General features: G+C 38.7%; 1 protein-coding gene and 1 long non-coding RNA gene across 2 annotated transcripts in view; one reads left to right on the top strand and one right to left on the bottom strand.

Annotated features, from left to right (window-relative positions):
* The window catches only part of CA10 (carbonic anhydrase 10 (inactive)), an 859,345-nt gene that overhangs the window by 315,090 nt on the left and 528,094 nt on the right, over positions 1 to 16,161 (bottom strand). The window lies entirely within an intron of this gene.
* Positions 11,128 to 16,042, top strand: LOC145540797 (uncharacterized). The gene is made up of 2 exons (XR_014078553.1): positions 11,128 to 11,262; positions 14,005 to 16,042. It is a non-coding gene; the product is annotated as an uncharacterized LOC145540797 (long non-coding RNA).

Genomic DNA, 16,161 nt, shown 5'->3' with positions numbered 1-16,161 from the left:
GTGAACATTGACATTCTAGGAATCAGTGAACTAAGATGGACTGGAATGGGTGAATTTAACTCGGATGACCATTATATCTACTACTGTGGGCAAGAATCCCTTAGAAGAAATGGAGTAGCCATCATGGTCAACAAAAGAGTCCGAAATGCAGTACTTGGATGCAATCTCAAAAACGACAGAATGATCTCTGTTCGTATCCAAGGCAATATCACGGTAATCCAAATCTATGCCCTGACCAGTAACGCCGAAGAAGCTGAAGTTGAACGGTTCTATGAAGACTTACAAGACCTTCTGGACTAACACCCCAAAAAAATGTCCTTTTCATTATAGGGGACTAGAATGCAAAAGTAGGAAGTCAAGAAACACCTGGCGTAACAGGCAAGTTTGGCCTTGGAGTACAGAATGAAGCAGGGCAAAGGCTAATAGAGTTTTGCCATGAGAACGCACTGGTAATAGCAAACACCCTATTCCAACAACACAAGAAAAGACTCTACACGTGGACATCACAGGATGGTCAACACCGAAATCAGGTTGATTAAATTCTTTGCAGCCAAAGATGGAGAAGCTCTATACAGTCAGCAAAAACAAGACCGGGAGCAGACTGTGGCTCAGATCATGAACTGCTTATTGCCAAATTCAGACTTAAATTGAAGAAAGTAGGGAAAACCACTAGACCATTCAGGTATGACCTAGATCAAATCCCTTATGAGTATACAGTGGAAGTGACAAATAGATTTAAGGGACTAGACCTGATAGACAGAGTGCCTGATGAACTATGGACAGAGGTTCGTGATATTGTACAGGAGACAGGGATCAAGAAAATCCCCATGGAAAAGAAATGCAGAAAAGCAAAACGGCTGTCTGAGGAGGCCTTACAGATAGCTGGGAAGAGAAGAGAAGCGAAAAGCAAAGGAGAAAAGGAAAGATATTCTCATCTGAATGCAGATTTCCAAAGAATAGCAAGGAGAGACAAGAAAGCTTTCCTCAGCGATCAGTGCAAACAAATAGAGGAAAACAACAGATTGGGAAAGACTAGAGACCTCTTCAAGAAAATTAGAGATACCAAAGGAACATTTCATGCAAAGATAGGCTCGATAAAGGACAGAAATGGTATGGACCTAACAGAAGCAGAAGATTTTAAGAAGAGGTGGCAAGAATACACAGAAGAACTATACAAAAAAGATCTTCACGACCCAGATAATCACGATGGTGTGATCAGTCACCTAGAGCCAGACATCCTGGAATGGGAAGTCAAGTGGGCCTTAGAAAGCATCACTACGAACAAAGCTAGTGGAGGTGATGGAATTCCAGTTGAGCTATTTCAAATCCTCAAAGGTGATGCTGTGAAAGTGCTGCACTCAATATGCCAGCAAATTTGGAAAACTCAGCAGTGGCCACAGGACTGGAAAAGTTCAGTTTTCATTCCAATCCCAAAGAAAGGCAATGCCAAAGAATGCTCAAACTACCGCACAATTGCACTCATCTCACATGCTAGTAAAGTAATGCTCAAAATTCTCCAAGCCAGGCTTCAGCAATACGTGAACCATGAACTTCCAGATGTTCAAGCTGGTTTTAGAAAAGGCAGAGGAACCAGAGATCAAATTGCCAACATCCACTGGATCATCGAAAAAGCAAGAGAGTTCCAGAAAAACATCTATTTCTGCTTTATTGACTATGCCAAAGCCTTTGACTGTGTGGATCACAATAAATTGGAAAATTCGGAAAGAGATGGGAATACCAGACCATCTGACCTGTCTCTTGAGAAACCTGTATGCAGGTCAGGAAGCAACAGTTCGAACTGGACATGGAACAACAGACTGGTTCCAAATAGGAAAAGGAGTACGTCAAGGCTGTATATTGTCACCCTGCTTATTTAACTTCTATGCAGAGTACATCATGAGAAACGCTGGGCTGGAAGAAACACAAGCTGGAATCAAGATTGCCGGGAGAAATATCAATAACCTCAGATATGCGGATGACACCACCCTTATGGCAGAAAGTGAAGAAGAACTAAAGAGCCTCTTGATGAAGGTGAAGGAGGAGAGTGAAAAAGTTGGCTTAAAGCTCAACGTTCAGAAAACTAAGATCATGGCATCTGGTCCCATCACTCCATGGGAAATAGATGCGGAAACAGTGGAAACAGTGTCAGACTTTACTTTTTTGGGCTCCAGAATCACTGCTGATGGTGACTGCAGCCATGAAATTAAAAGACGCTTACTCCTTGGAAGGAAGGTTATGGCCAACCTAGATAGCATGTTTAAAAGCAGAGACATTACTTTGCCAACAAAAGTCCATCTAGTCAAGGCTATGGTTTTTCCAGTGGTCATGTATGGATGTGAGAGTTGGACGGTGAAGAAAGCTGAGCGCCAAGGAATTGATGCTTTTGAACTGTGGTGTTGGAGAAGACTCTTGAGAGTCTCTTGGACTGCAAGGAGATCCAATCAATCCATCCTAAAGGAGATCAATCCTGGGTGTTCATTGGAAGGTCTGATGTTGAAGCTGAAGCTCCAATACTTTGGGCACCTCATGCGAAGTGTTGACTCATTGGAAAAGACCCTAATGCTGGGTAGGATTGGGGGCGGGAGGAGAAGGGGACGACAGAGGATGAGATGGTTGGATGACATCACTGACTCAATGAACATGGGTTTGGGTAGACTCCAGGAGTTGGTGATGGACAGAGAGGCCTGGCGTGCTGAAATTCATGGTGTCGCAGAGAGTCGGACACGACTGAGTGACTGAACTGAACTGAACTGATTTTATTCTTTTTTTGTAATGTTGAATGGAATTGTTTCCTTAATTTTTCTTTCTGTTTTCTGATTGTTAGTGTATAGGAATGCAAGGGATTTCTCTGTGTTTATTTTATATCCTGCAGCTTTACTATATTCACTGATTAGCTCTAGTAATTTTTTGGTGGTGTCTTTAGGGTTTTCTGTGTAGAGGATCATGTCATCTGCACACAGTGAGAGTTTTACTTCTTCTTTTCCAATCTGGATTCCTTTTATTTCTTTTTCTGCTCTGATTGCTTTGGCAAAAACTTCCAAAACCATGTTGAATAGTAGTGGTGAGAGTGGGCACCCTTGTCTTGTTCCTGACTTTAGGGGAAATGCTTTCAATTTTCCACCATTGAGGATAATGTTTTCTGTGGGTTTACCATATATAGCTTTTATTATGTTGAGGTATGTTCCTTCTTTTCCTGCTTTCTGGAGGGTTTTTATAAAAAATGGGTGTTGAAGTTTGCCAAAGTCTTTCTGTGCATCTATTGAGATAATCATATAGTTTTTATCTTTCAATTTGTTAATGTGGTGTATCACATTGATTGATTTGTGAATACTGAAGAATCCTTGCATCCTTCGGAGAAAGCCCACTTGGTCATGGTATATGATTTTTTAACATGTTGTTGGATTCTGTTTGCTAGAATTTTGTTGAGGACTTTTGCATCTATGTTCATCAGTGATATTGGCCTGTAGTTTTCTTTCTTTTTTTTTTTTTGTGGCATCTTTGTCTGGTTTTGGTATTAGGGTGATGGTGACCTCATAGAATGAGTTTGGCAGTTTACCATCCTCTGAAATTTTCTGGAAGAGTCTGAGTAGGATTGGTGTTCACTCTTCTCTAAATTTTTGGTAGAATTCAGCTGTGAAGCCATCTGGTCCTTGACTTTTGTTTGTTGAAAGATTTTTGATTACAGTTTTGATTTCCGTGCTTGTGATGTGTCTGTTAATATTTTCTATTTCTTCCTGGTTCAGTTTTGAAAGGTTATAGTGTGTTTTATAACAATAACACTTGTCTTTGAATTAGGTGAGCAGTCAGTCAACTAAATAGGGAATACTAGCATTAAGTACTATATGACTAACAAACGAATGCTATTTTAGCACAACGGAGGATATGAGGAAGGTAAGAGAAGGGACATTTGAGCTAGAAGAGTGAGTAAGCATAAGTATTAGCTAGATAGGTCTGGAAGGAAGAGCACGAATAAAATCATGTGGTGGTATTGATGATGGTGGCAATACAAAAACAAGGGAGAAGAGGGAAAAGAAGAGGACGAGTAGAATGGGGAAAAAATAAATAAGATTTAAGAGATATAAACTTCCTGTTACTATAAATATCATCAGTAGGGTAAAACTAACCTTTCTCATGATGGTCTAAACCCAGCTCATGTTCTCTGTTAGTGGGTGACCCATGTCTCTCAGTGAAGGTTTTCAACATACTTTTTCCACTCATTCACTCGGAAGGGACCATGAGAAACAAAGATAAATAGGACTACTACAACGTCTGTTGACTGCACAAAAAGCAACGCATTCTTTCTGTAGGCTGAAGGTTGGCTCTCTACCTCTCATCTGTTATTCTTGCGTGCCAAGGTAAACACACTATAGAGGAAATAATGTCATTATTTCTCCTGGGATTTTTTCCCTCCAAGATCCTATAACTCCTTTGTAAATTCAGTGACATGCTGTATGTAAAAGCACTTCACAAAAAAGCACCAGCAGCCAGCATGCAGGCAAAGCCAGTGTTGTAAAGAAGCCAAAGTCCTCCTTTTCAGTCAGAGTTCCCAATGTGGAGGCATCCATGGCCAAGCAGTCTAAAAACAGAGATGATGTAGCAAGAAGACAGGGTATGTGGCATATGGAGAACCCAGGTCTTCTCCACACTAAACTGCAGGGAATCTAACTTAGTATCTTGCCAACATCCATTTCCACAAGATAGTAAAACAGAGTCAGGAAAAATACATATGTTCATTCATTCACTTGCAGCAATAATGCCTATAGAATGCCTGTGCCAATTTCTGTGGACATCATGGTTAAAGATCTCTCAGTATGTGAGAAAAATGGACATGTGAAAAATAATTGTATATTATATGTGCCAAATGTTAAGAAACAGTGGTAGCACAGAGAATTGAAATAACTGGTGGGCTGGGATTTGCTAGGATGTGAAAAAAATCTTCCCAAAAGTGAACATATTGAGTATGAAAGAGGGAGATTGTCTTTTGATTTAATTTTTATTGTATATACTTAGTTTCTTTCACTGTAATGTTTTACCCAGGAAAAACAGAGTAAAGGGATAATAAGGGAGGGAAGGGGAATATGAGGCTGGGGATTAGGAAGCAAAATGTTGTGTGAACTTTTATATTGTCATAATAAATGGTGCATATATATACTGATTTGAAGTCAAGTCACACACACACACACACACACACACACACACACAAATAACTTTGGAAGTAAGTCAGTGAAAGGATTTTGTGTAAGATTCAACATTTCAGGAAAATTCTTCAAAGAAGCAGCACTGAAAGAATAGAAATAGCCAAGGTAAATAGCCTTTGTACACCTTCCCTTTGCACACTGAGTTTCTAGAAATTATGAGTCTCCTCTTACAGCATTATCATGGCAAATGATATGGAAGAAGGATCCTACTCTACCAATTACAGTAGGGTTGAGGAGGTGAGATCTCACATTTCTGATGGCCCACTCTTTGACAGATGCTATAAAATTTGTATTTAATTCTTATAACACTGTATAACCATTAGGCATGAAACGTTACATTCATTCCATCAGTGGCTGGAAATTGTGGCTTGGAGTTTAGAAATTCTGTTCCTTAGGTTATGCAGCTGGTACATCAAATCTCTTTTATCCCAAAGCATATGCTTTGTCCACTATACAATACTTCTCTGAAAACAGTGAACACCATTCTTTAAAGAAATAGTCTTTTATGTGTACATAATCAAATATGAGAATTAAAGTTATTGAGTATATGTGAAATATATCTATATAAGGATTATTATGATTATTTGTCATTACTTCATTGTCACTGAAAACTTTCCATTACTTACAACTTCTAAATTTTCTTTTAAATCTGGTTCATTGGGAGGCTAGATTGTTGTAGTTCTTAACCAGCTAATTATTTAATAGAAATGCAGTATAACACCTATGGTTCAGGTTAATATTTCTTCTCTTCTGGTCAAGGACAAATTTGTATGATGAAAGAATCAGTATATTCCCAGACTCTGAAATCCTGCTTCACTTACTATGCTAAAGCCTTTGACTGTGTAGATCACAACAAACTGTGGAAAATTCTTAAAGAGATGGGAATACCAGACCACCTTATTGCCTCATGAGAAACCCGTATGCAGCTTGAGAAGAAACAGAACCAGACATGGAACAATGGACTGGTTCGAAATTGGGAAAAGAGTATGTCAAGGCTTCATATTGCTGACCTGCTTATTCAACTTACATGCAGAATAGATCATGAAAAATGCTGGGCTGGATGAATCACAAGCTGGAATCAAGATCGACAGGAGAAAAACCTCAGGTATGCAGATGACACCACCCTAATGGCAGAAAGCAAAGAGGAACTAAAAAGCCTCTTGATGAAGGTAGATGAGAAGAGTAAACAAGCTGGCTTAAAACTCAGCATTCAAGGTATGAAGATCATGGCATCTGGTCCCATCACTTCATAGCAAATAGATGGAAATGAATTAATGACAAATGACAAAATGTAAACAGTGACAGACTTTATTTTCTTGGGCTCCAAAATCACTGCAGATGATAACTACAGCCATGAAATTAAAAGATGCTTGCTCTTCGGAAGAAATGCTATAACAAACCTACACTGCATATTAAAAAGCAGTGATACTACTTTGCCGACAATGGTCCATCTAGTCAAAGTTATGGTTTTTCCAGTAGTCATGTATGGATGTGACAGTTGGACCATAAAGAAGGCTGAGCATTTAAGAACTGATGTTTTTGAAATGGGATGTTAGAAAGAACTCTTGAAAATCTCTTGGACAGCAAGGCGATCAAACCAATCAATTCTGAAGGAAATCAACCCTGAATATTCATTGGAAGGATTGATGCTGAAGCTGAAGCTCCAATACTTTGGCCACCTGATGTGAAGAGCCTCACTGGAAAAGACCCTGATGCTGAGAAAGATTGCTGGCAGGAGGAGAAGAAGATGATAGAGGATGGGATGGTTGGATGTAATAATCAACCCAATGGTTATGTTTCAGCAAACTCCAGAACAAAATGAAAGATAGGGAAGCCTGGTGTACTGCAGTCCAAAGAGAAGCAAAGAGTTGGACATGACTGAGTGACTGAACAACGAACAATTAAATCCTGACAGTGATATTTATCACTATGAATTTAAAAGTTGGAATGCAAATGTCTTGAAACATTTTATTTTCTCAAATGTATAATTAATTACCTTGTTTAAAACTCTTGTGAAGTAGATGGTGCAAGTATTACTATCCTTATCTTACATTCATCCATTAATTCATTCACTTTACAAATATTTATTAACATATTTTAAAAATCTAAGCCCTCTGAGTCAACAGAAGAAGCAAATGACAGACTGGAGTCAGGGATCCTGGATCTGGGTTCTGAATCTGGGGCATTTCTCACTAAACTATCTTGCTGAGTTTTGGTTATTGTCTAGGTCTTTTAGACATATATTCATGCTGTCTTAGTTAATTTATTATAGGAAAAATCCTGATGGAAATAGTACCTTTTAAATCAATTCCCATTAACCTCCAAATCCCCAAAGAAATATGTCTTTTGGAAATGCTCTAAGCTTCAGAAAATCGTGAGAAATACATGCAGTAAGTTGTGTTCTAACTCAGTTATAGGCTATGGAACTGCTTAATTACTGTGAGGTATTAAATGTAGTTATTACTCAGTGAAAGTGCCTTGTTTCTTATTTGAATACTGACATTTTTTTTTTTTCTGGAATGACTTGATGCATTATCAAAACTTCCACAGAAATTCAATGAGGCATTCCATGGCAGAGCAAGTGCCCCTGCCATTACATAGCAAACATCTCTATATACATACCCTGTACTTCTCAACAGTAAATGGTTGAGAATGCACAATTTTCCTCAAGAGAGTCTTTAGATTAGCTCTCTAGCACCTTCTGTGATCCTGCTCTTACCTGTCCCTTCTCCTTCCCATCCACCACCGTTGTGCCCTTTATAGAACCCTATGAATAGTAGTTATTTTAATTTATTATATTTTCCCTACAAAATTGAGTACGTACATCCTAATGGCAGAGATCTTATTTTATTAACATTTGTAGCCTCGATACCTAACAGAGTACCCTACAGAAAAGAAGGCCCTCAAAAATGTTAGAGGGAGACACAAGTGTGTGAAATCAGGGGTTCATAGACCTTGGTTAATTATATATTCCTTATTGAGTAAAAAAAAGCAAGAAGCAACAGGCTCTGAATATATCCTGTGCTTTCCTACCATGTACAGAATGATGCAGTTTAAAAAGCTCTGTCTTTTAGAAGAGGTAAGTTAATATGTAAATGACAAAAATCATTGATTTGTTCATTAGCTATTAGGTAAATTGCTACTGTGGTCCAGGCATGCAATAATGACTATGTATAAAAAGGAATGACAGGCTTATGGAGGGTCTTATAGGCTGGACTATAATCAAGTAACTTAAATAAAGTAAACCAAAAGCCTAAATATAAAGGAAGAATTAAACAGAAAGAAAATTGGAAAACCTTGAAAGAGATACAAAATAGAGCTTTAACAAAGGAATTGAAATGAAAATCAATTATGGAAATCAGCAAAACACAGCCAAGCAATGAGCCATGGGGTTCCTACTATTTAGATTAATTGTTCCTCAGTGTCATACAGGGTGGTACCTTCCTTGTACAGTATAACTTATCCACTACACTAAGCCTAAAATAAGCACTTGGATTTCTTTTATGGATAAAACTCGGGATCATAGGGATAAAGTAAATACAGTATAGTATTAAGAAGCTAGCTTTGGAGTCTGGGGGAACTGGGTTTGAATACTGAATCCAAAATTTAACTGTGTGGCCTTGGAAAAATTATGCTAATCCTCAGGATTTTTACCTGCAATATAGGGGCAAATGATAGCATCCATCTCACTCATGAGGCAGGTAAATTACTTATTAGTACAGTACCCTGTATAGAACCCATTACCTATTGACTGTTTCTTTAGTTCAAGGCTGTAATCTAGCAAGGCAGAGTTACTATATCCAGGCCTCTTTATTCCAAACTGATATTCCTTCATGCTTTCTGTCTTCTGGTTGATTTTACACACATTCATTAGATGTCTGACATGAACCAAAACGCAGAATGCAGCTCTTCTGATCACATTATTAGGACATTCTGTTCAACTTGAACTTTGAATCCTATCTTGATCTGTCACTGAGTTTAGATTAAACCTGACATTAAAAATGTCAGGTTAGGACAAAAATGCCCTAATAAAATTTCCTTGTGGCTTTAATGATACAGAGTTGGTAAATTATAGATAAAAAGAAGGACTAATTATAGCCCTTTCTTATGTTTTTTAATTTGGAGAGTAAGTCTAAGCCAAAGGATGAGAAGAATGGTTTTAGTTTTGAATATATTGGGTTTGAGATTCCTATACATTATACCAGTACAGAGGAAAGTACAAATGAGAAAGACATCATAAAGGCATTGTCAAGAGGAACTGACTGCATGAGGGAGAAAGCTAGGAGGCTTTGAGTATACAGGCAAAATACCAGACCCACAGTCCAAGAATGTGTGCTATAAGTACAGATATCTTAAATGAAACAGATCAACCTTGAAATCATAGCAGTAGCAAGGCAGATCTTGTGAGAATAAACTCACAGTTTATCAGTTGAGAAAGAGAAAGCAAAACAGAGCTGAGCACATGGCAAAACAGAGCTGAGTCCACTTCATGAGACCGTTGTGGTTGCTCAGAAGTAGAGGAAAATTAATATTCTGAAGGGCTAAGTGATAGTGGTAGAGACAGATGGTACTGACCTTCATTTCCATAAGCCAAACAGTCAGGCTTTCCTGGAGAGGACCAGATTCTTATATGATATAGAATTCCTTTTGCTCACCCTCAAGAAGGATGTGTTCTTTTTGTTCCTCTTTAATTTCTTGTAGCCGCAAAAAGTCAAGGCTTAACCTTTCTTGTTGTTCAGTCACTAAGTTGGGTTCAACTCTCTGCAACTCCATGGAACACAACATGTCAGGCTTCCCTGTCCTTCTCTATCTCCTGGAGTTTGCTCAAACTCATGTCCAATGAGTCAGTGATGCCATCCCACCATCTCATCCCCTATCGCCCCCTTCTCCTCCGGCCCTCAATCTTTCCCAGCATCAAGATCTTTTCCAATGAGTCAGCTCCTCTCTTCAGGTGACCAAAGTATTGGAGTATCAGCTTTAGCATCAATCCTTCCAATGAATATTCAGGGATGATTTCCTTTAGGATTGATTGGTTTGATCTCCTTGCAGTCCATGAGAATCTCAGCAATCTTCTCCAGCATCACAATTTGAAAGAATCAATTCTTCAGTGCTCAGTCTTCTTCACAGTCCACTCTCATATCCGTACATGACTACTGGAAGAACAATAGTTCAACTAGATGGATCTTTGTTGGAAGAGTAATGTCTCTTCTTAGGCTGTCTAGGTTTCTCATAGCTTTTCTTCCAAGGAGCAAGCATCTTTTAATTTTGTGGCTGCGGCCACCATCTCCAGTGATTTTGGAGTCCAAGAAAATAAACTGTCATTCTTTCCACGTTTTTCCATTCTATTTGCCATAAATTGATGGGACTTTATGTGATTTTGTGATCTTACTACTTTGGCTGTTTAGTTTTAAGCCAGCTTGTTCACTGTCTTTTTTTCACCTTCATCAAGAGGCTTTTTAGTTCCTCTTTGCTTTCTTCCATTAGAATGATATCATCTGCATATCTAAAGTTGTTGATATTTCTCCTGACAATCTTCATTCCAGCTTGTGATTCATCCAGCCTGGCATTTCGCATGACATACTCTGAATACGAGCTTCTCTGGTAGCTCAGCTGGTAAAGAATGTGCCTGCATTTCAGAAGATCCTGGTTTGATTCCTGGGTCAGGAAGATCCCCTGGAGAAGGGATAGGCTACCCACTCAAGTATTCTTGGGCTTACCTGGTAGCTCAGAAGGTAAAAAATCTGCCTGCAATGCAGGAGGTCTGGGTTCAATCCTTGGGTTGGGAAGATCCCCTGGAGGAGGGCATGACAATCCACTCTAGTATTCTTACCTGGAGGATCCCCATGGACAGAGGAGCCTGGCGGGCCACAGTCCATAGTGTCACAAAGAGTCAGACATGACGGAGAGACTCAGCATGGCACAGGAATCTGCATATAATTTAAATAAGCAGGGTGACAATATACAGGCTTGAGGTACTCCTTTCCCAATTTCGAACCAGTCCATTGTTCCATGTCTGTTTCTAACTGTTGCTTCTTGTCCTACATACAGGTTTCTCAGGAGGCAGGTAAGATACTTTGGTATTCCCATCTCTTTTCCACAGTTTGTTGTGATCCAGAGCCAAAGGCTTTCGTGTAGTCAGTGAAGCAGATTGTTTTTTGGAATACCCTTGCTTTTTCTCTGATCCAACAGATGTTGGCAATTTGATATCTGGTTCCTCTGCCTTTTTAAAATCCAACTTGTACATCTGAAGTTCTTGTCTCATGTATTGTTTAAGCCTAGCTTGAAGGATTTTGAGCATTACCTTGTTAGCATGTGAAGTGAGCACATTTGTACAGTAGTTTGAACATTCTTTGATATTGACTTTCTTTGGGGTTGGAATAAAAACTGACATTTTCCAGTCCTGTGGTTTTCCAAATTTGCTGGCATATTTGGAGCAGCACTTTCACAGTATCATCTTTTAGGATTTTAAGTAGCTCAGCTGGATTCCAACACCTCCGCTAGCTTTGTTTATAGCAATAGTTCCTAAGGCCCACTTGACTTCGTACTCCAGTATGTCTAGCTCTAGGTGAGTAACCACACCATCATGGTTTTCCAAGTCATTAAGATATTTTCTGTAGAGTTATTCTGTGTATCGTTGCCACCTCTTCTTAATTGTTTCTGTTAGGTCCTTGCTGTTTCTGTCCTTTATCGTGCCCATGTTTGCATGAAATATTCCCTTGGTATCTTCACTTTTTTTGAAGATATCTCTAGTCTTTCACATTCTATTACTTTCCTCTATTTATGCATTGCATACTTAAGCAGGCTTTCTTATCTCTCCCTGATATACTCTGGAACTTTGCATTCAGTTGGGTGTATCTTTCCCTGTCTCCTTTGCCTTTAGCATCTTTTCTTTTGTCAGCTATTTGTATGTTCTCCTCAGACAACCACTTTGCCTTCTTCCATTTCTTTTTCTTGGGGAGAGTTTTGGTCACTACCTCCTGTATAATGTTATGAACTTCCATCCATAGTTCTTCAGGCACTCTGTCTTCCAGATCTTATCCCTTGAATCTATTCATCACCTCCATGTATAATCATAAGGGATTTGATTTAGGTCATACCTGAATGGTCTAGTGGTTTTCCCTACTTTCTTCAAGTTGAGCCTATATTTTGCAATAAGTAGTTCATGATATGAGCTACAGTCAGCTCCAGTTCTTGTTTTTACTTATTGTATACAGCTTGCCCATCTTTGGCTGCAAAGAATATAATCAATCTAATTTTAGTATTGATACCCTCCTACCCCAACACTGAATCTTCAGTTCTTGTGTCATTTATATTTGCCATCATATGTGACTTTAACTGTGTGTATGCACTGAGACTTAGTTTTTATAGTCCCTTTTGCTGGTTTCATAACGTTCACACATATCCATTCTACTGTATTACCTCTAATTCTCACAGCATATTTGCTGATAAACCAATGTGCACAGGAATGCATCTTCTTTGCTGGTAAATATTTTATTGAGTCTTGTTCCTAGTACTATTTCTGGAATATATCTGACTCTTCTGTAAGAAAATTTGTAATGTGAATTTGTCTGAAACCATAAGCAGGCAAATTCATAAAGATGTACCAGTAAATAGGATAAATAGCAGGATATTTGCACAAAGTTTCAAGAGAAATTGGATGAGGCAATGGTTCATTCCACTCTGAAGACTAGGCACCTTGGCTGGTAGGACTAAGCACCTGTCCATGTAAAATTGGAAATAAGCTCCTCCAAACATCCTCTTGGCTACATTGGCAGAAAACCAGTACCTGGTCAACTTAAATTTAAGATTTATTATCTCACAATGCAAGCCATATATGTAAGGAAGGCTCCAGGCAGGGTGCATCAGGGCTCTGACCTCAGTTCTCTGTGTCTCTGTCTTCCTTTGTGGGTTTTGCTTCATCAGAAGTTCCAGGCAATATACCCAGGCATGTCAATGACTAGAAATAGTATTGTCTCCCCCTTATACCTCTTTTTAAGAGCAAGAGAACATTTCCTATGAATGCCTTTCATGAGTTTCTCATCTCTTTAGCCTGAACAAGGTCACACAACTGCCTCTAAGTTAGTCACTTATAAGTGGTATGAGATTACAATGATGATCTTGGGCTTTTCCCATTGAGTAGTCATATTTACTGAGAGAGGCCACCTTAACAAAATAAGTACTCTGCCAATGAAGGCAGAAATGTGGACAGATTTAAAATGGGCAACTGATAGGGTCTACTCTACAACCTATTCTCTGTATATAATATATTTTATTTAAGAGAAAAAAAGACAGAAATAAAAAACAATCAATGTTATTAGACTAGGACCAGGATCAATAAGATAGACTAATTCTGGGCAACTGATTCTGGTTTTATATAGCTTGATACCATTAGAAACAAACCCTGGAAATTTAAAGAGCTTGATGTCATGATCAGCAGCTGCAAAAATGCCAAAATATCTCATGTATCCATTAGCCACAACTGTGACTGAGCACTGCAAAGTCAGATAACTCTGCACTTACTCTCAGAATGTGTGCAATGTTAGAGTTGACATTTACTGTGATCTGTATTATGTGTAACTTTAAAGGGTTGGTAGTTATTAGATTCATCCATTGGAAACATTTCCCTGTAAAGTGTAACACATCAAATGTGCATTGGCACAAAGGTCTTTCTTGCATATAAACTTACACAGAGAAACATATATGTATTATAATATTATATAATATTCATATATATATGTATAAAACTAATCACTTATTTTTCATGCTTATTAAATAGTTTTTCTTTTAATAAAATTTGCATCAATAGGCTTCTGGTTCAAGATGGTGGAGTAGAAGGATGTGCTCTCATCTCCTCTTGCAAGACCACCAAAATCGCATTTAGCTGTTGACTAACCATCCAGAGAAGGATGCTGCAACCCACAAACAAAAGATACTCCTTATCTAAAGGCAAAGAAGAAGCTGCAATAAGATGGTAGGAAGGGTGCAAACACAATAAAATCAAATCCCATAACTGCTCAGTAGACGACCCACAGACTGGAGAATAATAATACCAAAGATGTTTTTCCACTGTTGTGATGGTTCTGAGCTTCATATCAAGCTTCCTAGCCTGGGGATCAGGTAAAGGGCCTGGGAATCCCCAGGTATTCTGACTTCGAAAGCCAGCAGGATTTGATTATAGGACTTCCACAAGACTGGGTGAAACAGACTCCACTCTTGGAGGGCTCAAACAAAATCTTGTATGCAAAAAGACCCAGGAAAAGGAGCAGTGACTCCACAGGAGACTGAACCAACATACCTGCTAGTATTGGAGGGTCTCCTGTGGAGGTGTAGGTTGGCAGGGTCTTGCCGTGGGGACAGGGTCACTGGCTGAAGCAGTCCTGGAAGCTGACCTTTAGCTTAAGTCCTCTTGAGGATCACCATTAACCCTACCACAGAACCTATATATTCCAGAGCTGGGTCACCTCAGGCCAAACAATTGACAGGGAGGGAGTGCCACCCCACCCATAAGCAGATAATTGGATTAAAGTTTACTGAGCATGGCCCTGCCCACCAGAGCAAGACTCACTTTTTCCCACACCAGTCCCTCCAATCAGGAAGCTTACACAAGCCTCTTAGAGTCATCTACTAGAGGACGGACAGAAGAAGCAAAAAGAACCATAATCCCACAGTGGCTAGAACCAAAATTGCATTATAGAAAATTAATCAGAATGAAAGAGCAGAAATTGTATCCCAGATGAAGAGAGAAGATAAAACCACAGAAAAGAACTAAATGGAGATAGGCAAAGAAGGAAAAGAATTCAGAACAATAACAGTGAAGGTGATTCAGGATCTTGGAAACAGAATGAAGATGATCAAGAAATATTTCCCAAAGACCTAGAAGAACTAAAGAACAAACAAACAGTGATGAACAATGCACTAGAGGGAATCAATGGCAGAATAACTGAAGCAGAAGAACCGATAAGCGACTTGGAAGGAAGACAGAATGGTGGAAATTAGTACCATGAACGGAATATAGAAAAAAGAATGGAAAAAAAAAAAAGAAGAAGAAGACACTCTAAGAGACTTCTGGGCCATTAAACACACCAAATTTACCTTGTAGAGGTCCCAGAAGGTGAAGAGAGAAAAGACCTGAGAAAATGTTTGAAGAGATAATAGCTGAAAACTTCCCTAACATGGGAAAGGAAATAGTCAACCAAGTCCAGGAATCAGAGAGTCCCAGGTGGGATTAATCCAAGGAGAAATACACTGAGACAAATAGTAATCAAACTGATGAAAATTAAAGACAAAGATAAAATATTAAAAGCAACAAAGGAAAAATGACAAACAATATACAAGGGAACTCCCTTAAGGTTATAAGCTGATTTCTCAACAGAAACTCTACAAGCCAGGAGGGAATTGCATGACATATTTAAAATGATGAAAGGGCAGAAAAGGGAAGACTCCACAACCACGAATACTCTACTGAGCAAGACTCTCCTTCAGATTTGATGAAGAAATCAAAAGTTTTCTGCACAAGCAAACGTTAAGAGAATTCAACACCACCAAAGCAGCTTTACAACAAAATCTAAAGGAATTTCTCTAGCAGGAAACACAAGAGAAGGAAAACACCTACACAAAATACACCCAAAACAATTAAGAAAATGGTAATATGATCAAACATATCAATAATTACTTTAAATGTAAATAGATTAAATGCACCAACCAAAAGACATAGACTGGCTTGGCTGATGAGAATGTGTGCATGTATGCACTTCCACTTAGCACATCACGCTATTTAACCCCCCAAATTGTATGTAATTATTTTACATTATTAGACTAAACATGTTTCCATTATGGCTTGCAATTATAATTGTCTTTTATCTTTTGTCTGGCTATTGATTGTGAAAACTAATAAATGTCTTTTACTACTTCGATTAAAAAAAGTGAAGTCATTTAGTCGTATCTGACTCCAAGACCCTATGGA

Source organism: Giraffa tippelskirchi, chromosome 3, assembly GCF_054371585.1.
Source record: "Giraffa tippelskirchi isolate mGirTip1 chromosome 3, T2T-mGirTip1v1.2.pri, whole genome shotgun sequence".
NCBI classification, from domain to species: domain Eukaryota; kingdom Metazoa; phylum Chordata; class Mammalia; order Artiodactyla; family Giraffidae; genus Giraffa; species Giraffa tippelskirchi.
The sequence above is the reverse complement of the archived record's forward strand: the minus strand, read 5'-3'. Positions and strand labels throughout refer to the sequence as shown.